Source organism: Natrix helvetica (assembly GCF_964273705.1).
Source record: "Natrix helvetica genome assembly, chromosome: 3".
Taxonomy (NCBI): domain Eukaryota; kingdom Metazoa; phylum Chordata; class Lepidosauria; order Squamata; family Natricidae; genus Natrix; species Natrix helvetica.
In genome coordinates, this window is record NC_138549.1 from 107,381,708 (window position 1) to 107,405,109 (window position 23,402).

Consider the following 23,402-nt stretch of genomic DNA (forward strand, 5'->3'; position numbering starts at 1 on the left):
ATAGAAGTGTGCTAGTGAGGCCATAGAAGGGAAAGTTGTAAACTGATTAACATGGATTGATAAACAATTTTTCCCATGAAATCAAAAGTATTCAAAAATCATCATGAGCCTTGATGAACCTATCACAAAAACATGTACAGGTAGTCCTCAACTTACAACTGTTCATTCAGTGACTGTTCAAAGTTATAGTGGCACTGAAAAACGTGACTTATGACCATTTTTCACACTTGCAACCTTTGCAGCATCCCTATGATCATGTGATCAAAATTCAGATGTTTGGCAAACTGGTTCATATGTATGACTGTTGCTGTGTCTCAAGGTCATGGGATCATCTTTTGTGACCTTCTCACAAGCCAAGCGAATTGAGAAGCCAGATTCACTTAACAACTGGCTTACGAATTTATCAACTACAGTGATTCACTTAACAACTGTGGCAAGAAAGGTCATAAAATGGGGCAAAACTCACTTAACAAATGTCTCACTTAACAACATAAATTTTCAATTGTGGTTGTAAGTCGAGGACTACATGTAACACTCTTTTCCAAAGCCACTTCATTTTTTACTATGAACATAGGCAGCTTAATGGAACAAATATGAGCAAAGTTAAGGTCTCAAGTTTTATTTACACCTTAGGTATCAAGCCATCTGGGTGATCTTGGTTCAATCACTCTAAATCTAGCCAAGAAAATTTCATAAACATGTCCAGGCAGTTACCAGGAGTCAACACTGACTCAAAGCACTAAATAAATAAATAAATTGTAACATAAAACACATTTATTTCAGTAAAAATTCCTGTCCTTATTATTCCCTTATGAATGGAAAAGTTATTTGTTACTTTAAGTGATCATATAAGTAAAAGCAGCTCCTAAAATATGACTTTTGAGCAAATGTAAAGGGTGTCGTGGTGTGAGATAATGGCTTGTATAATAAATAAACAATGGGCTTCCAGCATGCCAAAGCCTGATAATGTGCAATAGGATATGCTATTTTAATGTTATATTATAGGCTTCTAAAAAGTTAATGGTGTACTTGCAACTGCCAAAGACATTAAATGGCCTCAAAGAAACTTTGAGAATTCTGAGAATCTCATTTTAAAAAGCAGACAATAAGAGTCTAAAGAAATATCTTTAAGACCTGTGTTTGCAGAGGATGAGAAAAAAGACTGACAAATTAAAAGGTATTTATTATATATATTTTTAAAAAATCTATAATTACCATATTTTTGGAGTATAAGACGCACTGGAGCATAAGATGCATCAAGATTTTGAAGAGGCAAAGTTTTAAAAAACTTTTTCCACTCTGCAGACCTCCCAAAAATTACATATTTTTGTGAAAATTGGCCCATTTGTTTGCCAGAAAAAGGGCATGCATAGCCTTTAGGAGGCTTATAGAGTGCTCCTGGGGGCTGGGGGGCAAATTGAGCAAAAATGCCCCATTTTATGCTCATTTCTGCCCTCCCCAGCCCCCAGGAGCACACTGGAAGCCTCCTAAAGGTTATGCACGGCCATGTTGGTGAGGGGGTGGGGTTTCGGGAGGCAATAAATGCTGTATTCTGTGTATAAGACACACCCAGATTTCCAGCCTCTTTTTTGAGGGAAAAAGGTGCGTCTTATACTCCAAGAAATACGGTATGTGTCCCTTGTGCATAACTGAGGTTCATACAAAAAAGAAGATGAGTATTTCTGTGAGATAATTCCATCTGGACAAGGTGATTTTTTTTTACTAATCACTGAGAAGTAATAGAGATTTCAATAATGATCCTTGGGATAAAGATGGCAGTTTTTTTCTTAGTGTTTTTCCTTCATAGTTGCAAGGTCCATTTCTTTTTGCATTGCAGTTATGGAGTACTTACAGCAAAGCTATCAATAAACACAGCAACATGGGCTTTTGTTTATTAATTGGCTTGTTGCAGAACCTGGTGCTGGTGTAAGTTCAGAGGCAGTGTGACTTTCCGAAGATCTCACAATAAACGTCTATGTCCATGTTAGGATTAGAACTTGGTCTCCTACTCCAGGAAAATTACCACTGCATACTGTACATCACCCTGAACCTGTGACAACATTACTGTTGAGCCTTTTATTGCAGACTTCAATGGCAGTCAATCAATTATAAACAACACAGAACCATCTTCCTCAAACTGATGCTAGATTGCAAAGCTCAGGATTCTCAGCAATGCCGAACAATCTAGAAAACTTACTTCGAAAGACGCCCCCATTTGTTTTATCATGACCTATAATCTATCTTTTTTTCATGCAAATTCTATTATATTATCAGTTTATGGGCAGATCAGGAAGAGATGGAACATTTAGCTGCTTCTTAGTTTTATTTTGCAAAGGCAAACCAGTATGCTATTGGCGCTGATGTTCAGCTTGGGTGCCTATGGATAGCTAACATTCATAGATTTACTTTCCTTATGTAAGCGTTACCCTAGCATGAAATATCCATATTTAAGCCAATGACCTGAGAAATGCCTTGTAGTCCAGCCTGTTTCGCTTTTCTCTCCTCTTATGCCACTTAATCATTCTTAATGTTATTTACATGTCCTATCTCTCTTGAGAGACAATACATTAATTAACAGTGTATCTTATTAGCTCATGCTGTTTCCCCACCCTAATATTCTCCAAATGAACCTGATGCTGTGGATCAGGTTGCTGGATGGTTGCTTTTTATTTCAGTAAAAAGATACACATGACAAGTGGTGCATTCCAGGTGATTATGCCTTCGGGATTGTTAGGGGACACAAGGTCAAAAGGCTGAGTGATTTTAACTACCTGAGAAGAGCCCTATAATCTTCTCAAAATACATTGTCTGGAGTGTGTTATGGCTGCAATGTGGACCTATAATAGTGCATGATGTGTGTACATGTGAGAGATAAGACACAGTTTTAGGTACTTGCTTAGTCTCAAGGGAATCTCAAAAACAAACCAAAATATTTACAAGCTGAAGCAGCACGTTGAAAAGGAGATTATGCATCTTATTATAATTTTATTCATTTACATCCCACCTTTATTCCCTTTTGTATAAATAACTCAAGCTGGCAAACATGTACGTACCATTCCTCCTATTTTCCTCACAACAAGAAATGTGTGTGATGATGTGGCCTGACAACAATGACTGGCCCAAAGTCACCCAGCTATTAAAAGACTTATTTACTATTCAATGCATTGATCTTGTTTTTTAAAAAGCTAATAAAACAATATCATGCACTGGAAGTTATATAAGTTTCTAGATATTTATAATTCAGGATGGTTCCTTCTTCTAGAGGTAGAATAAATCTGGTACATACTATAAGAATTAGGCAACATTTTGTGACAGACTCTATAACGTATTATATTTTGTTATTTGAAGTTGGAGGGAAAAAACCCTCTCAAACCTGTTGTGGTAGAAATATTTAAAGAGTATCAAACAATTGTTAATCAGTCATTCCAAGATTCTCTGAAGAAAAACTTGTATAGAAATAGATGAATTTCATTAGGGATGATGTTCCATAGATACATGTAGAATGTCAACACAAATAAACTGCTAGGTTGGGAGAAGCTGGGACAAGTAACAGGAGCTCACTCCATTACATGGAGTAATCAGGCATTCGAACCACTGATCTGCTGACCTTTCTGATCGTCAAGCTCAGTGTCTTAGCCACTGAGCCACCACATCCCTTAGCATTTATACTAAGAATTAAATTAGCCACTACATAACTTAACATGGGTTATAAAGAGATTCTTTTAACATTACGCTTTAAATCAATTTCTTTAAAGTATTCCCTTAGCTCTTACAGCAAGACGATTTCTATTAACTTGTATTTTATGAAGCATCTATAGCTGATAAATCCTTCACTTCCCTTGCAATAAATAGAGATCCCTAACCTGCTATTCTGGAGGATCTCCTTGAGCTAAATCTTCAAGCTCTTTTCAGACCAATCCTTCTACTCATGTCTTCCAAACATCTCTCCTTCAGTCTTCCACAATTCAGTTGTGGAATTGAAATTGGGAGGAAGTTCCTCTGCTACCATTATTTGAGTGGCAATCCTGATATCCCATGCAATGACCTGTCTGTTTTTCTTGACTTTTGCACCCAGCCTGTATCCCAGTAAGGGATAACTGCATAGGTCTATGTGAAATGTTTGTTCCTGGAAGTTTGCCTGTTTGAATATTTAGATAAGAAGTACTGTGAATTGAGAAGCTGCTGGACTTGGGAGAACTATTCCCCCCACCCTTAAAATTGAAATATGTCATTGGAGTTTTGGCAAGCATGTCCAGGACCTCTTCTCCATCCTAAAACCATTGCAATTATCAGGCAACACAGATGGTATGATGTCGCATGTTGAATTTATCCACATCCTTTTATGTCACCAGCCAACTGAGATATGTAATGAATGTGATAATATCATTAGGCCTATTCAGGTGCTTGCCTTTCTGCTTATGGTATGGGGAGGTGAGGAAATGGTATTTGTAATGTATGTATATGACTTCACATCTCCAGAACCCAAATCAATGTCAAATAGAGGGATAAAGAGATGAGCTTTCTTTAAATATATAATATTAAATATCAAAGAAGCTCTAGCCATAATTAGAAGAGGGTGGTCATTATTTTATTAATTCTGAATCTACTTCCCACTATCACTACCTTTATTTAGTCAAGGTGCTTCCCTGATAAATAACTGAGATAGATAACTGGGACTAGCATTGTAAAGTTTTTCCATTTCTGCACAGAGGGTGTCAAATGGCAGCTAAATTTAGTTTAGTTTCTATTGCTTCAAGAATCTTATATTTACTTTCACATAAACTCTTTCACTTCAAATTCACTGAGGCATTAAACTTTCTCATTAACCTAACTGACTCCATAAACTAGCGAGGAATCTTCCAATATCCACTGGAAAGAAGTGTATGTCTGTAGATATAATGAGATAATCACTAACCCTATAGAGTAATATTTAATGTGACCCGGGAGGTATGGATCTAATGAAAAGTATGCAACAGCGAGTCTTATGGCAAAGTTGGACTAATGTAAGCTAAGCTACATAAGTGACCATATTGCAAGCAACTCTCACAGTCTTTAACATGTTTATTTGGACAGAGTCTCTTATATTAAAGAATATCCTTCCTTTTAAAAAAGATATTTAATAATAGACTTTCAAAAGATAAGTGGAGTGATTGTAGATTCTCTATATTAGCCCATTGCCCCCAACTTGCTTGATTTTCTTTTATTTGTAAGAATTTAAACTTTGAGCTTACTATTTTCATAATTCAAGGTGTTTAGAAGAAGCTACAAAGTGGTATTGGCTGCAAAGTTAGAGAAGATTGTAGAAAACTTGTGTGGCTTTCTTAGGCTTGGTTATCACCCAAAGAGCTAAATATGAGTCTACATGATGCTTATGAAAAATACTCTGTAGATATTTTTATGGGGGTTATTTTTTAATACTGTATGATAGAGGCCTGCACAACCTGGCTTGGACTTACCCTTGAAGATTACCTTTGTATCATTCACATCCATACCTGACAGTGGTGGGTTCGGGCAACAGGGCCCGGCGTCCACCATATGAACACGTGCAGCATGCGCGCGCACATACGCAGCGTGTGCATGCGTCCTTACCTCTTGTGATGCTCTGTGATGCATCTGCGACGCTCCAACTGCTCAGCAGAGCATCACTCAAGTGCTGTATGCTCCGTGCACAGAAGCGCCAAATGCAGGTAAGGAGGGCGAGTGGGCAGGCGGGCCCTCCGGAGCACTGTACCGGAACGATACCTGGTGCTTCCGGCAGGCACTGGTACGCCCGTACCGGGGCATACCAGTCATAACCCACCACTGATAACTGATGTCCAAATGTACTGTAATCACAATATAAGATTTTTCCTTTCATAATTGCATTGAAATGTTACATACAATGTGTAAGAGATGGATCTTACAATACAATACGATAGCAGAGTTGGAAGGGACCTTGGAGGTCTTCTAGTCCAACCCCCTGCCTAGGCAGGAAACCCTATACCATTTCAGACAAATGGCTATCCAACATCTTCTTAAAGACTTCCAGTGTTGGGGCATTCACAACTTCTGGAGGCAAGTTGTTCCACTGATTAATTGTTCTAACTGTCAGGAAGTTTCTCCTCAGTTCTAAGTTGCTTCTCTCCTTGATTAGTTTCCACCCATTGCTTTTTATTCTACCCTCAGGTACCTTGGAGAATAGTTTGACTCCCTCTTCTTTGTGGCAACCTCTGAGATATTGGAACACTGCTATCATGTCTCCCCTAGTCCTTCTTTCTCTTAAGCTAAACATACCCAGTTCCTGCAACCGTTCTTCATATGTTTTAGTCTCTGGTCCCCTAATCATCTTTGTTGCTCTTCTCTGCACTCTTTCTAGAGTCTCCACATCTTTTCTACATCGTGGCGGCCAAAACTGAATGCAGTATTCCAAATGTGGCCTTACCAAGGCATTAAAAAGTGGTGTTAACACTTCACATGATCTTGATTCTATCCCTCTGTTGATGCAGCCTAGAACTGTGTTGGCTTTTTTGGCAGCTGCTGCACACTGCTGGCTCCTATTTAAATGGTTGTCCACTAGGACTCCAAGATCCCCCTCACAGTTACTACTGTTGAGCAAGGTACCATCTATACTGTACCTGTGCATTTCACTTTTGTTGCCTAAATGTAGAACCTTACTCTTTTCACCATTGAATTTCATTTTATTAGATAGTGCCCAATGTTCAAGTTTGTCAAGATCCTTCTGTATCTTTAGCCTATCTTCTGGAGTGTTGGCTATTCCTGCCAGCTTGGTGTCATCTGCAAATTTGATGAGTTCCCCATTTCATCAAATCTTTTGCTACAACACCATGATTTCATTAATTAAACTTACCCCCTTAAGTCAGGATAGCGCCTTAGAAGCATGGGGAGACGTGTGTTATTTCCCAAAGCAACTTTCTGGATGAGAGGGGCTGTTTCTTAACTCTTTGTTAGGCTGAAATAGCCCCAGAAGATCTGCACAATAGTCCCCATAACTGCATTAAAATAAAGAAGTCTTTGAGTTGAGTTTGTTGACTAGTGAACTCAAGAATACAACCTTACACATTTCTTAGCACCTACTGGAAAGTTATTTGCTATTTCTAACTTCTTGGATTTTTTTTTTCATCCTGATCTGGCTGACAACCCTGAATGTCCCAATGATGTCTTGCCAAAGTATGAACTGGGATTGCTTAATTCTGCTTGAGCCACAGATAATTAGAGTTGCAAGCAAGCAAGCAAGCAATATACTCTCTTTAAACAAAAGCTTAATATCTATATTCCTGTTTTTGATAGCTCTCTGAAGTGGTATAGCCCAGACACAAATTTAGTACTGATATAGAATGAAGACCTTAAGGAGACATTTGATACTATTTTTTGTTCCCATCATTTATCTTAGGTATACTGTATCTGAAGCCTGGCTGGAAATCTTAGATTTGCAAATATTGTTGTATTATATCAATAGCACTGAGTATTATCACAGTTACCATAATATTCAGTGGAATGCTTGGTGCGTCAATCTGAGAACTTTCCAATTGATTTATTTGTTGATTAATTAGTTATGTGTCACTGTGTAATTTTCAACTCCTAGTAACTACATAAATATTCTCTGTGATTATCTGTCCCTAACCTGATCCTTCAGTGGTGTACTTATTTATGCTGTACCTGAATGTAACCCAGAGAGGCATATGTTTTGAAATAAATCACAATAGTAAATAAATAAAATATATCACAGGCAAAAGATTTACAGAACTATATAAGTCATGTGATAACTATAGCTATTACAAGTTGCTTGCATGTGATATCATGTGACACAGAATCTGTCAAGGCAAGCTTATGGATAGATAAACTAATCCTATGATTATGTGAATTGTCCATAGCTTTTTTTCTTTTACTTTGCTCTATCAATCTTCTTCATGTTCCAAAACAAACTGAAACCCACTTCTGGAGATATTTTATGTAAAGTTTTCTGACTTTCATTTATTTCCTTTTAAACAGTGACCAAAACTTGGTACTTGCCAGACTTCATGATCAGAAAAAGATTGGCTTTTCCTGAAGTATTAAGGTAATTTTATGATTCTTTTAAAGTATAAATTGAAACCAAATGTGGTTCTAACAACCAAATGGTTGTATTCTATGTTCATTCACACTGGCAGAAATATATATTGGTTAAATATTTTGTTAAGAAATTATTTCTTAATATGTTGAACTATAAGCATGGTTTAACGTAACTGCTGTTTTCAAGTTATCATCCTCCCATCCCTACCTATATATCTACCTACCTATCATCTATCTATCTATCTATCTATCTATCTATCTATCTATCTATCTATCTATCTATCTATCTATCTATCTATCATCTATCTATCTATCTATCTATCTATCTATCTATCTATCATCATCTATCTATCATCTATCTACCTATCTATCTATCTATCTATCTATCTATCTATCTACCTACCTACCTACCTACCTACCTACCTACCTACCTACCTACCTATCGTCTGTCTGTCTGTCTGTCTGTCTGTCTGTCTGTCTATCTATCTATCAGATATCTATGTATGTATCTATCTACCTACCTTCCTACCTATCATCTATCTATCTATCTATCATCTATCTATCTATCTATCTATCTATCTATCTATCTATCTATCATCTATATATATATATATATATATATATATATATATATATATATATATATATATATATATATATATATATATATATATATATATATATATATATATATATATATATATTCCATGTAGTAATTTTAATTGTTTTAATTTTGTTCTTTGACATGGACTGTACACCGCCCCGAGTCCCTTTCGGGAGAGGGGGCGGTCTATAAGCGCTAATAAATTGAAATTGAATTGAAATTATCTATCTACCTATCTATCTACCTACCTACCTACCTACCTATCATCCATCTATCTATCTATCTACCTATCTATCTATCTATCTATCTATCATCTATCCTATCATCTATTTACCCACCTACCTACCTACCTACCTTCTATCTGTCTGTCTGTCTGTCTGTCTATCTATCAGATATCTATGAATGTATCTATCTACCTACCTTCCTACCTATCATCTATCTACCTATCTACCTATCTACCTATCTACCTATCTACCTATCTATCTATCTATCTATCTATCTATCTATCTATCATCTATGCTGCCAATTTTCATTTTCCTGCAACTTAGTTGTAAGACACAACTATTAGAAAGCTATTATCACAGATTAGCACTTTGTCATTATTAGCATTGATCAGTTCATGGACATTGTGGTAGTTTTCTAAATTTGCTTGTGAGATGTGTGGTTATCAGTATATTCTTGCACCAAAAATGGGCTTTTGATGTGTTTCATGATGATATTACAATGACTTTAAAGATTTGGAAACTGGCACTAAGATTTTATCTCTTTAGTAGCCTAGGCATGTTTTATGATGTTGTGCTGAATCCAGTTTCCTTGCTGGGAGAGTGGTAACAACAGTTTTTGTGGCTATGAAAATATATTTATAGTTGATGGAAGACAAATGTATCTGTCTTGCATTTTATTGCAAAGAAAGCTAAGTCATATTTCCAAAATCAGAAAGCAAACCGGATTACATTTATTTTTTAAAATTTATGCCATTTTTAAAATGTGATGCATTTTTAATTCATTATATAAAAAGGTGTGTGTGTGTGTGTGTGTGTATGCATATGCACACAGGAATATATTCCTATTACAGAAAGTTTAAAAACCAGAAATAAATAAATGAACATAATCAGTTTATGTTGGAAAAACAATATACCGAGTGAAACCAAACTCCATATACATTCATGCTTTTTTTGTGCGCAAAGAAGTGTGTTCCATATCTACAATACACATTAAATTTCTATTTTAATATGTTACGAATCTCTTTGCTGCCCTCTAGTTCTAATCTGCCTTAGGCACAAAGCCACCTGGAAGACCTTGGACCGGTCATTCTCTCTCAACCCTACAAACCAGGCAATGGCAAATCACATCTGAAAAACCTTGCCAAGAAAACTGCAGGAACTTGTTCAGGCAGTTGCCAGGAGTCAATAATGATTTTTGAAAGCTCCCTCCCTCTCTCTCTCTCTCTCAAAACACACACACACACACACACAAATATGCAATAGTCGGAGGAAACCATGTTTGGGAAATGGTAAAGGAGGAACTTAAAAGTATTATGCTCCTCAATTATTTTTTTCAGTTGAAACATGGATACATAAGATTTGAACTCCTAAACAATAAGGATCTCTTCTTCTCCAATGAAGTCTTGTCAAATGCCTATTGAAGTTTTCTATTTCTTCATAGAATAAGAACTGGTATGAATTGTATGTAGTACTGTACATCTGGCAACTTTTTCAGGCCCAGGAACTGAACTGCCCCATGCTTTGGAAGGCTCAGAAAAAAGATGTACAACTAGGCTGGATTTGGGATTTTCTAATTCTCTCTGCCTCATCCCATTTTATTTTATTTTATTTTTTTAAAAGTAGGTTAATCCATATTGCAGACTGTCAAGCCCTGCTCTAGCTGATGGTTTTGATCACCATGATTTCATTATTACGTCATCATTTCATTTATAATAACAAAAAAGGAAGAAAATGAAAGGAGTATAAACAGAACAGAAGTAAAATGATAGAATAATTAAATAAACAGCGAGAAAGAACACAAGGTGTCTATAATTGCCTCAAGTGATGTATTGTACCTTATAGCCATTCATCCATTACAGCTTTGAAGAAGAGACATATGGATGATTCTGTATTGTTCATTTTTTTCCCTTCTCCACTGAGATGTCCACTTCTATCAGTAATATGCTTGGCATCATTTCCAGCAAAGTTTGCATTGCATAAGGTGAATGTATCCTTATGGTACAATTCAGTTGGGCAACGAGCACAAATAATAATGCAAAATGAATATATTTGGTGATGATTGGAATGCATTTTGTAACATACAATGATGAATAAGCTGCCAATAAAAGTGATTGAAATGCATGGAAGGAATTGACAGAGGCTGAGGAAGGCTATTATGTAAAGAAACAGCAACTGGAAAGCATAGCCAGAAAAATAAAATAACTAGGAATTATTCTGGTATCTGTGCTTTAATGGTAAAAAATGTAGCTGGCTATAACTTTCTATAACCTTTTAGATTTTTTCCCCACTTTTTGTAACATTCTTTCACACAGAATTCCAAGAAACATTCAAAACTAATTTCATTGATCAAATTATTGCTGAATAAATGGATGGCATTTTCATAGCATTTAAGGAACTTTAGATGGCAAGCCAGATCAATTACTTTAATTCCACAATGAAGTTAACACCTTAGCCCGCAAAGAAGCTTACAGTAAAGATGCCTTGGTAAGGCCACACTTGGAATACTGCATTCAGTTCTGGTCGTCACTATGTAAAAAAGATGTGGAGACTCTAGAAAGAGTGCAGAGAAGAGCAACAAAAATGATTAGGGGACTGGAGACTAAAACATATGAAGAACGGTTGCAGGAACTAGGTATGTCTAGCTTAAGAGAAAGAAGGACTAGGGGAGACATGATAGCAGTGTTCCAATATCTCAGGAGTTGCCACAAAGAAGAGGGAGTCAAACTATTCTCCAAGGCACCTGAGGGTAGAACAAGAAGTAATGGGTGGAAACTAATCAAGGAGAGAAGCAACTTAGAACTGAGGAGAAACTTCCTGAGAGTTAGAACAATTAATCAGTGGAACCGCTTGCCTCCAGAAGTTGTGAATGCCCCAACACTGGAAGTCTTTAAGAAGATGTTGGATAGCCATCTGTCTGAAACGGTATAGGGTTTCCTGCCTAGGCAGGGGGTTGGACTAGAAGACCTCCAAGGTCCCTTCCAACTCTACTATTGTATTGTATTGTATTGTAAGATGAAACAAAATCAGACAAATGAAATATTACACAGTATGTGTATAACAATAATAATAATATATATCAAGCAAAAATATTTTGATAACCTAGTCATGAGACCTCCTTATTGTACTAAAAACAAATCAAATGTTTGCATACGTACTTAGCTATTTATTATTTTTCTGTCTCTTTTAACCTAAAATAAATATTTTCAAAAAAGATAACATCTATTAAATAGGCATACATACAGGCATACTGAAAACATACAATTAACGAATCATTCCAAGCAGAGAGCATTGTCTTGTTTTCATGATATATTAAAAACAGTGGTAAGTTGGGTGGCCAAATAGTTTGAGTAAATAAATACATAAATAACTTCCAGCCCCTTTCAAAAGTTTACTTTTTTACAATCTTTTCACTCAGGTTAACCGATTTTTTTTTTGTAAATAGATGTGTATTGGTTTGTTGGTTTGTTTGTTAGGAGAAGGCGTTTATGAAATATTCATGGGTGGGGGATAAACAAGAGGTGAAGAAACTACTAGCGACTGCCCTGTCTTTCACTGTCCAGTTATTTCTCCATTGTACTGAAGCCTCTCTGGCTCCCTGCACGTCAGTTAAATCCCAGAGAAGACATCAAAAGAAAGAACTTCTCCCAAGAGACATTTATAGATCAAAAAGTGGAAGCAGTTGGGGCAATAAAGTGATGAAGACATTGGGGAAGGGGGAATTTTTGGGCAATGCACTGCAATAAAGTACGATAAGCTTAGAAGCTCCACAAATTGATTTGTCCAGATGGACTGTGCAACTATCTCAATAGAGCAGTTTTTTAAAAAAACACATAACACTCGGATTACTTTCACATCCATTTTTATTATTTATGATTCATTACGGAACAACTTGCCTTCAGCAGTTGTGGGTGCTCCAACACTGGAGGCTTTTAAGAAGGGACAGGGTAACCATTTGTCTAAAATTATATCCTCCTTAAGCAGATTGGACTGGAAGATCTCCAATGTCCCTTCCAAATCTATTATTCTGAATTCCGTATACCCACATTTAAATTATCGTAATCATTTGCCGAAATAAATTTTACACTACATTCAACACAGTAATTGAGTGAAAAGGAATCTAGGATTGAACTCTTTCATCGATCCAACCTGAGAAATCTTCCTGGTTGTTTTCAAAAAGAAAAAGAAATCAGATGATATAAAATGTTGTAGTATGATTCACTTCGCGGGAAGGATTTAGTTTGTTGAGTAGAGAAGCAGATCTGTGCTAAATTGATTGATTGCAAATTCCTAGAAAGTCTCTATCAATTTCATCCAATGAATCATGTTTTCCACTTTGCTGTCATTGGATGATGGATTCTTGACTTGAGGGCAAGACAGAAGTGCCAACAAACTCCTTAAAGGAGTTATTTGCTCTGATTTCTAAATCCCAAATTGTTCTATTTGGATAAGAACAGAATTGGAAAAAATGGTTTATGGCCATATATTTATTTTCAAGCACATGATTACCTAATACATAAAAAAACTAATACTAGATAGTAAGTAGATGGATGGATGGATGGATGGATGGATGGATGGATGGATACATAGATGATAGATAGATAGATAGATAGATAGATAGATAGATAGATAGATAGATAGATAGATAGATAGATAAAATGTTTTAGGGAACATGATTATTATCAGATATTAATGATGAAATAAAGTAGATTTTCAAGAGTGTTAATAGTACATAAATGAGAACATCAGTAAAAATGTTTCCATCTCTCTCTCTCTCTCTCCCTCTCACCCTCCCTCCCTCTCTCTTTTTTCTTTCCGTGTGTATATATGTATGTATCTATGTGTGTGTGTGTGTGTGTGTGTGTGTGTGTGTGTGTATGTGTGTGTGTGTGTTTGTGTGTTGTGAATTATATCTGTCTGTCATTGGAATGTATGGTTTCTCACAACAATGTATTTTAGCAAATGATTGAGGTGGTCTTATGTTTATAGACCAGGATATTAGGTAAGGAGGTTGATAGCATCATTGTAATTGTAATAAAAATGTGATTTTGCTGTCTTTAATTATACAACCACCATCTAATTTGTTTTAAGATATGTAATCTTGAAATACCTTCTTATACCTACTTATACTTAATCTTGATCTATAAAATAGCATTGGAATAATGTGCTCGTCTTGTCCTTTAACTCCTCTGTTGAGATATTCTCCTTCCCAGAGATCAAAGGCGAGGCTAGTATCTGCTGCTTCCCCGGGTTCAGAGCTAATGGCTAGTTCTTTGTTTGGTTTCCCAATCTCTATCCATGGATGATTGCTTCAAGATACAAGGATGTCTGCATACTTATTACATGGTGGCTAAAATATCTTTCTTGGAACATTGGGATAACAAAAGAAGGAAGCTATAATGAATGTAACTGTAGACGTATTTTACATTGTGCTAATGATAATAACTGCAGGCTAAATCACATATTATAAATTATAATCAGGTGATATTCTCCATAAAAATATTAGGTGGGTGTCCTTTAAAGGTTATAACATGTAAATGCGGAATACACAATTTCCCAAAGTTGTCTAGTTTAAGCAACTGAGTTATTTGACACAAGCAAGTGCAACTGATATGCTACACTCTTCTCCAACTTGATTCTTTCTAGATGTCCTGGACTTAATTTCCATAATCCCTAGCCAACTAAACTTCTATTCTTCTATACACAACATTCAGTAAAGCAAATGCTACATTTTTGTGTGGCAATGGTGCTTGGAAAATATTCTGCTGAATTCATGAGTATTCTGAATCATAATATGTCTGATTAAAAAAGTTTTAAGCTGAATCCAGTGGGAGTTATAAACACTACCCAGAAGTAAATTCCTCAGATGAAGACTTGAGTTTTGCAAAAAGAAGTGGGAGTGTTGGTACAATTTGGTTTATTAAATTACACAGTGGGGAAAAATGGAAATACCGTTGCCTTATAAAATTCAAGCTCTTTGGCCCTATACATTAATACTAAAAGAATCTAAATAAACAAGGTTAACTGGAACTCTTAATGCCATAAGCAGAATAATAATTATTTTTTATAAGAAACTCAATGTGGCAAACATACCTAATACTCCATCCTCCTCCAACTTTCCTCATAATTACAACCCTGTGAGTAAGTTGGGCTGAGAGAGTGTGCCTGGCTCAAAGTCACCTTTCATACCATATGCAGGAGCAAAGGTGGTCTTCAAAAATTTCAGCAACCTGTTGTCTGCCTGGTTGCTGTGTGGGTGTGGCCATGGTGGGTGTGGCCTAGTCGGCCTCCTGCATCGCAGTGGGGCATTTTCACCTTCCCCAGGCTTTCCTCGAGGCTCTGGGAAGATGGAAAACTGCCTTCCCGAACTCCGGAGGCCTTCCGGGAGGCCCATTTTCCCCCTCCTTGAGCCTCTATGTGGGTCCTGCACTTACCTCGCATCCAAAATGGGCTGTGTGGAGAGTCCTTGGAGGGGCGGGGTGGAGGGGCAGGGTGGGAGTGAGAAGGCAGCCAGGGGTGGGATTTGGAGGTTCTCTGAACTGGCCATAACTCTCCCAAACCCATAGTAGCCCACCCCTGTGCAAGACTGGAACACATAGTCTCCTATTTGCTAGCCTGGTGCCCTAACCACTAGACTAAACTAGCTATCAGATCTTAAATTATTTAACTATAGATTCCAATCTAATTATAGAAAAGACTTCTGATTTAGAGTAGTTTGATTTTGAACATAATTAACTAACATGTTGATGGGCTCCTTGTGGTGGTTGCAGTAATGCAGAGGTTAGACAGGTATTTCTCCAGGATGTTTTAATTGGAGGCAGTTAGACTCAAAGGCCTAAATAGCTGTTTCCAATTTTATTATTTCCAATGCATAATGGAAATAATGATGAAAAAGGCAATGGTTTGTTTCAGTGCTCTAAAATTTTCTAAAGCGGTTTGATTGACTAGACTGCAGAACATCCATAGAAACTAATGTTGAATATATTTGGGGTGATTAGCTACCAATCAATATTCAGATTTTTAAATATTTTTTTCTGTTTCTTCTTTATACAATATAAATATCTACCAGAAAGGAAAATTGTTATAAACAGGACTCCTATACCTGTTAAGTATGTTCCATTTTTTTCTTGTAGAAATCTTCACCAACCTGGTATTCACTCATGATTGCCATGTAGGATGGCTGAGGTGTGAATTCTATTTCAGCAGAGAGTGAAAATTAGGTGACAGAAAATATTTTTATGTTTTATTCTCATACTAAAAATGTGATTAGACAATTGAAAGCCCAGTGGACAAATTATGAAAACCTGGTCTATTTTACTGATAAAAGAAAGAATATTTTAAAAGATTACTAGCTGGAAAACTTCTATATATGCTTCATATATTATATTTTACACTATATTGTTGAACAAGCCATAAAGAATTGCCTACAATATTAAACAGATCTCATCATGCTTAGGGTGATGTGTGAATCCAGTTATTATATTAAGGTAAAGGTAAAGATTCCCCTCACATATATGTGCTAGTTGTTCCCGACTCTAGGGGGCGGTGTTCATCTCCGTTTCAAAGCCGAAGAGTCAGTGCTGTCCAAAGATGTCTCCGTGGTCATGTGGCTGGCATGACTAAACACCAAAGGCACGCGGAACACTGTTACCCTCTCACCAAAGGTGGTTCCTATTTTCTACTTACATTTATACTTGCTTTTGAACTGTTAGGTTGACAGAAGCTGGGAGAAATAACTGGAGCTCACTCCATTATGTGGCACTAGGAATATGAACCGCCAAACTGCCGACCTTTCTCTCGACAAGCTCAGTATCTTAGCCACTGAGGCACAGTGTCCCTAGCAATTATCTTAGAAAGGCTGAAACAGCCTTCGTTGTTTCAATAACCAAGAACTCTCAACATATTTTTATAACATCATCAGGTAGTAAAACAAGCAGTATTGTCCAAAAACAGTAAACTGAAATTTGACAGAAAAGGAGAAAGGGAAAGAATGTAGAAACATGGAGTTTGAAGGAAAAGCTGAAAAGTGGACACAGAAATTGCAGTTAGTATTGCCTGGGAAAAAATGGAGAATGCCCAGGAAACAATACAATGTAGATGTCAAAAGAATGACCTTCAGTGGAAAAGAATTTCAGATCATGAAGTTGTTGAAATGCAAATGTTTAGCCTGCTGTTTGCGTTATAGTGGATTTATCTATAAAAGCCCACTGATTTAGCAGAATGTTTGTGTACTCAAAATATAAGCACTGTATCTAAAATAGGCAGCAGACGGCAAAGAACATTGGATAATGTAAGCATTTCTGGCTGTTTCTATAACACATTGATAACTTGCTGGGAAAAAAATTACACACAGTTATAGCAGCGAGGATGCATGCACTCCAATACACACAGTCACACACTTGGATAAGACATGACATTGAGGATACAGTGTCTGCCTTAAACACCATATTATATTGTCTAAAAAAAGAGAGAGAGAGAGAAGGAGAATTTTGTATTGAAGATGACTATCCCATTCTTTAGGACTTGTCTAAAAATCAGATACCCATGTTCTTGGTTTGACAATATTATAATAGACAACTAAGAAGAACTAATACCAGGTTCCATAAGAACCTGCAAAGCACAGCATATCCTAATGATAATATGGTAACATCATAAATTATCCAAAATAGTTTTTAAAATGCATGGAAATGGAAAAATAAAACTAGAAGAGTAGTGAAGAGGCTGTGGAATGTCTACATAAAAATCACTGTATTCAGATTCTCTGCATCATCAGCAAAGAAAGATGAGAGGCAGTGAGTTTGCATATCAGAACTTTTAGGACTGTCGTAAGTCCTAGGACTACTAATTCTTCTACCTTTTTCTTTACCATGTGACATGTTTATGTAACCTCAATACTTCTCTTTCCAAGACAGAAGGATGTTGCCAGGAGTGGGCTTCAGAAATTTTAGCAAGGGGTTTTCTGCCCGGTTGCTGAGTGGGCGTGGTTATGGTGGGTGTGGCCTAGTCAGCCTCCTGCACCATTAGGGTGGGGAGTGTGTTTTTGCCATCCCCAGACTCCGGAGGCTTTCCTCGAGTCTCCTAGAGGGTGAAAACAGCCTCCCGGGGCTCTAAAAGCCCTTCCCGAACTTCCGGCACTTTTTCGCCCTTCCTGAGCCTCTGCGCATTCCATGCACTTACCTGCATCCAAAATGGGCCCCATGAGGACTCCTGGGAGGGGAGGGGTGGGCAGGACAAGCCAGGAGTGGGATTTGGGGGTTCTCTGAACTGCACAGAATCTTAGCTAAAGGTTCTCCCGAACCCCTGTGAACCCCCAGTAGCCCACCCCTGGATGTTGCCTTGCTGCACTTTGTGATCCTCTTACATCTTATTTCTACATCCAAAACAAATGGAGCAATTTCATCACAAGTGACTTCCTTCCCCTACCAGGCATCCCTCTAAACTAAAGGAAACTTTTTTTCATTCAGTCTGTTAGAAAAAGCAAACATGATGTGATTGGCAAATATATGAATATGAATGCAAACATCTGAACAAGAGCCCAGGGGAGATGGGTGGTGTAAAAATGTAATGAATGAATGAATAAACAAACTCTTTTGTTCTTCCTCTTATATTTTAAGAAATAACATAAAAATATTAAAGTTCATGGAATGAAGATACATGATACTTTTAAGTTAAGAAAGAGGAAAGAGAAAGTATCTGGTATATCCTCCTCTCTATGTTTCTCTACTATTATGAATTCCATAATGAAAATAGTGGTCTCCCATATAGATACGTGAATACAGCTTAAGAAGTGTGTATGTGTGTGTGTGTGTGTGTGTGTGCGCGCACACGCACACATGTATGGCTCATTCTTGCAATGTTTTATTCATACTTTAATAATGTACAAAGGCAAAAATATATAATTTACTGAAGGCTGAGATTAGTGAATTACAATGCCAAATAATAAACAGAGAATTAAAAATTATCTTAGATCATTTAAATTTCAGAAGAAATAAATCACAGGAGCTTAATAGAATAATAAAGGCATGGGACAGAAGGAACTTATTCATCCAAAGTGAAAACCAAATTAGTTTTAAAAGCTAAGCACTACACGAATTTATTTATTAATTTTTTTTACAGATGACCTAGTTACCTTTTAAAAGCATTTTCATGCAAATCTCAGCTCTGTTTATTCACATTCTGTTCTGTTAAAAATTCCCATAGTAAATTTAAAAAGGAATAGGATAAATAATGATTGCTTTCTATTTTTCAAGTATGCATTATTCTGCTTAATTCAAAAGAGCCAACAATTTGCAAGACGCCTATTCTCATGCAGTTTATCCTGGAATAGATGTATGAAGCCATGATTATCTGCCTCTCAGGTCAATGAATCTGTTTTAGAAGGACGATTTTCAAAATTGTTTTCAAAAGAATTACTGAGACTGTATATAATTGTAGAAGTGGGGAAACTCCATAAAAATGGTTGTTTAATGTTTTCCAGCAGGAATTGTGTTACTGGTGCTGGGTACCACACTCATAATTGCACTGGAACACTGTAGCAGATGCCTTTTCAACTTTTTTATATCTGATGAAGTTCTTTCATGATCTGAAAAGCAAAGGTAAAAAAACCCTTTCAGAGACATTTCTGGCTGCAAAATAGGCATGCTGTTGCAGAATTCAGAATATTAGCCAACAACAGAGCAGAAGGCTTTAAATAAATAATATACTCTGACAAAACAAATTGGACATATTACTATTATTCTTGTGCTGGATACCAGATTTTAATTCAGATTTTCAGATTTTACTTTTCAGCAGTGCTTGTGATTTCTTCTGTGGTTGGTATCTCTCTCAAAAATGATTTAATGCTAAGCATCCAATTTCATTACTGTTGTTTCAGTTAATAGAGAAGATGTGTGAGAAGAGAATATAATCAACAAACTTTCTAAATTTGTTTAGTTTTGATTCCACCATCATTCAGAAAAGTACTAACTGGGGTATCTTGGGGTGAGTTTATATTTAAAGGATCTTTAGTTCTATTTAAGTCCAAAACTAAAGAATAGAATAGAATAGAATAGAATAGAATAGAATAGAATAGAATAGAATAGAATTCTTTATTGGCCAAATGTGATTAGACACACAAGGAATTTGTCTTTGGTGCATATGCTCTCAGTGTACATAAAGAAAAATAAAATACATTCATCAAGAATAGAAAGATACAACACTAAGTGATAATCAAGGTTACTAATAAGCTATCAAATTGAATTAGGAAACATATAAATTAAAAGATACAAGCAACATGGTTATAGTCATAAATTGGAAGAGATAGATACTAGTAAGGAAAAGAAGAAGAATACTAATACAGTCTTAGTAAATTATTGACAGTGTTGTGGAAATTAGTAGTTAAGCAGAGTGATGGCATTCAGGGAAAAACTGGCCTTGTGTCTAGTTGTTCTGGTGTGCAGTGCCTTATAGTGTCATTTTGAGGGTAGAAGTTGAAACAATTCATGCCCAGGATGTTAGGGGGTCTGTAGATATTTTCTCAGCCCTCTTTGACTCATGCAGTATATAGGTCCTCAATGGAAGGCAGGTTAGTAGCAATTGTTTTTTCTGCAGTTCTAATTATCCATTGAAGTCCATGTTTGTCTTGTTTGGTTGCAGAGCCAAACCAGACAGTTATGGAGGTGCAGACACACCTTTCAAACATAAATCTATTCCCCGTCATCTATTCAGTGTTGGGGTTATTGTTTTTTTTTCATTACAGCTTTGTTGAGGATTTGGATGAAGCTCGCTTGTCCATATGGTTTTCAAACTACAGGGTGTCCAAAAAACATTCCAATATTTTATAACAAATAATCAAAACTCTTGGAAATTGTTGCAACATCTCAAAATTTATAGCTTGGCAGTGTCACGGAAGAATGATTTTTTGGGGGGAGGGTGTTATTAGGCTAGAGTTCTGGGCGTAGAAAGCAAAACAGGTATCAAGTGACCACGAAATCTACAGTTATAAGACCGAATTCCACTAGGTACCAGGATTTTAAGGAAGAGTACCAAATGCCTCCCTTCCTCCTTCCCTCCCCTTCCATTTATAATGAAATCCACCTTTACTTTTCTGCATACATTTTACCACGTTGCTGCACAAACCTGGATTTTTCTTTGCTAGCTTCTCCTTCAATATCAAAACCAAATTTGGACCAATTCTGGTTTGTTTTTAAAGAATTGTACTGGACGGACAGGTGGATGGATATACATGGAGATGGACAGACAGAATTCCGATCCTCTTTCCAATCTTACATTGAGTTTTTATTTTATTTCATTTTCGTCAAGCATGAATTAGATAACAGATAAAAGTATAAACCAGAGGTGGGTTCCTATTGGTTCGGACTGGTTCGGACGAGTAGGTAGCAACTCGGCCTGCCACGCCACCACACTGGTTCTATTGGTGGTGCCATAGGCGCCGCCATTTTTGCTTCTGAGCATGCGCACAAGAATTTTTAGTACTGTGCATGCGCACATAACGTGCACCAAGTGTGCACATGTACAACACATCCCTGAGCAAACCAACAACAGCAACAGCTGGAACCCATCCCTGGTATAAACATGATTATGAATACATGAAATGGATATGAATACAAGGGAATATTACAGTGGTTCTCAACCTTCCCAATGCCACGACCCTTTAATACAGTTCCTCTTGTTGTGGTGACCCCCAATCATAAAATTGGTGTCTCAGTTCCTAAGACCATCGAAAATATGTGTTTTCTGATGGTCTTAGGCAACCCCCGTGAAAGGGTCATTCGACCCCCCCAAAGGGGTCCCGACCCACAGGTTGAGAACCACTGGGATATTAGGACAGGGATGGTAATCATGCTGGTGCACTTATGCACACACCTTAAAGACCTCTTAGGAATGGGGTGAGGTTGACAGTCTAAGGTTAACGTTTTGTGTGTTTGGGGAAGAAACCACAGTGTTAGATAGAAAGGAAAAATGTTGAAAAGGCAAGAAACAATAGTTTTTCTATTGAATGGCTGTTTCAGTTCTCTGATCTTGCCTACTGCATCTTAGATAACTGGCGTCAAGGACCATACCTTTCTCCTCCCCTGAGCTCCTTTTATGGAAAAGGATCTGTGTGCTCTTTGGTTACTGAAGCAGAATAAAGTCCAAAGTCCACTTCTTTGAGTTGACTTATTTTGGTGCTGGAATCTACATCGAATGTCAGACAATTAGTTTTCTATGAGGAAGAGTGCTACATCACAAAGGCAAGGATTTATGTCAGAAAAGATTGAATTTTCCTTTGTTATCCTGATAACTGACACTCACATTATGATTACTACTTAAATAGTAATTTACACATTTATTGCAATGCTAGATTTTCCAAAATTAAATAATTCCAATCTTCATGTCTTGATATTCTCTTTTTTTACAATCCTACATGTCACGTTATATATTTTATTCTCCATACGTGCGAATGTCATGTATTATATCTATTAGCCTTGTTTAATATCATTATGCACTTTTTTGCATTTGGTTTTGAGTGATGGTCTGTCTCTGGAAGCACTTTTATCTTTTACTTTCCTTTTCTACTGCCCACTCTGCTTTCTTTATTGAAATGACAAAGAACATCTATATTGTTTTGAAGTCATTTGAGGGCTTGCTGGTGGAGGATTAAACACCAATTACTGTGATGCGAGTTACAGATTTAGAGATGGAAGGGAGGAGATGATCACTTAATAAATTTATTATGAAGGGAAAGGAGTCCATCATAAATCATACTACCTCATTAAGGAAGGCATTCACTCGTCTAAACACACAGGTGGCAGAGGTTAACTTTGCTGCCTTGACATCAAATTTGGCATCATTTCTTCACAACTAAAGGGGGAATCATTACTTCCTAATGTCCTGGATTCCCATTCTTATATTGCCTGATATTTGTTTATGCCAACCTCGAGATGTGACAACTGAAATAAATACCAATGAAATGTGAAATTTGAATACATACAATAGAAATGATGATGATAATAAATATGCAAGCTCATTATCTCAATTGGTTAATGGACGTTATGCCTGAGTTCCTCAGTTAATGTAAGCCATGACTGAGGTGCCAAAGCAGAATGCAAGAAGAGGTGTAGAATGAAGGGACAAGGGAGGAAGAATTATCCCCTGCACTAATTTCTTTACATACATACACATACATACATACATACATACATACACCAATCACTTATCTCTGCACTAATTTCTGATATATTTTAGATAGAGAGATAGAGAGACAGAGATAGATGATAGATAGATAGATAGATAGATAGATAGATAGATAGATAGATAGATAGATAGATAGATAGATAGATAGATAGATGATAGATAGATAGATGATAGATGATAGATAGATAGATAGATAGATAGATAGATAAATAGATAGATAGATAGATAGATGATAGATAGATAGATAGATAGATAGATAGATAGATAGATAGATAGATAGATAGATAGATGATAGATAGATAATTATCAGAAATTAGTGCAGGGATACGTCTTCCTCCTTTGTCCCCTCATTT

General features: G+C 36.7%; 1 protein-coding gene and 1 long non-coding RNA gene across 8 annotated transcripts in view; one reads left to right on the plus strand and one right to left on the minus strand.

The window, feature by feature from the left end:
• DAB1 (DAB adaptor protein 1) overlaps window positions 1-23,402 on the plus strand; it is a 771,291-nt gene that overhangs the window by 410,704 nt on the left and 337,185 nt on the right. For all 7 annotated transcript variants that reach the window (XM_081946493.1, XM_081946496.1, XM_081946500.1 and 4 more), the window contains exon 3: window positions 7,990-8,056. The gene's annotated coding sequence lies outside the window, so the exon portion shown is untranslated. The remainder of the gene's footprint in view (window positions 1-7,989; window positions 8,057-23,402) is intronic.
• On the minus strand, window positions 18,753-22,040 carry LOC309390047. Its single transcript, XR_014175057.1, has 2 exons — window positions 21,936-22,040; window positions 18,753-19,456 (listed from the first exon to the last, which is right to left on the minus strand). It is a non-coding gene; the product is annotated as an uncharacterized lncRNA (long non-coding RNA).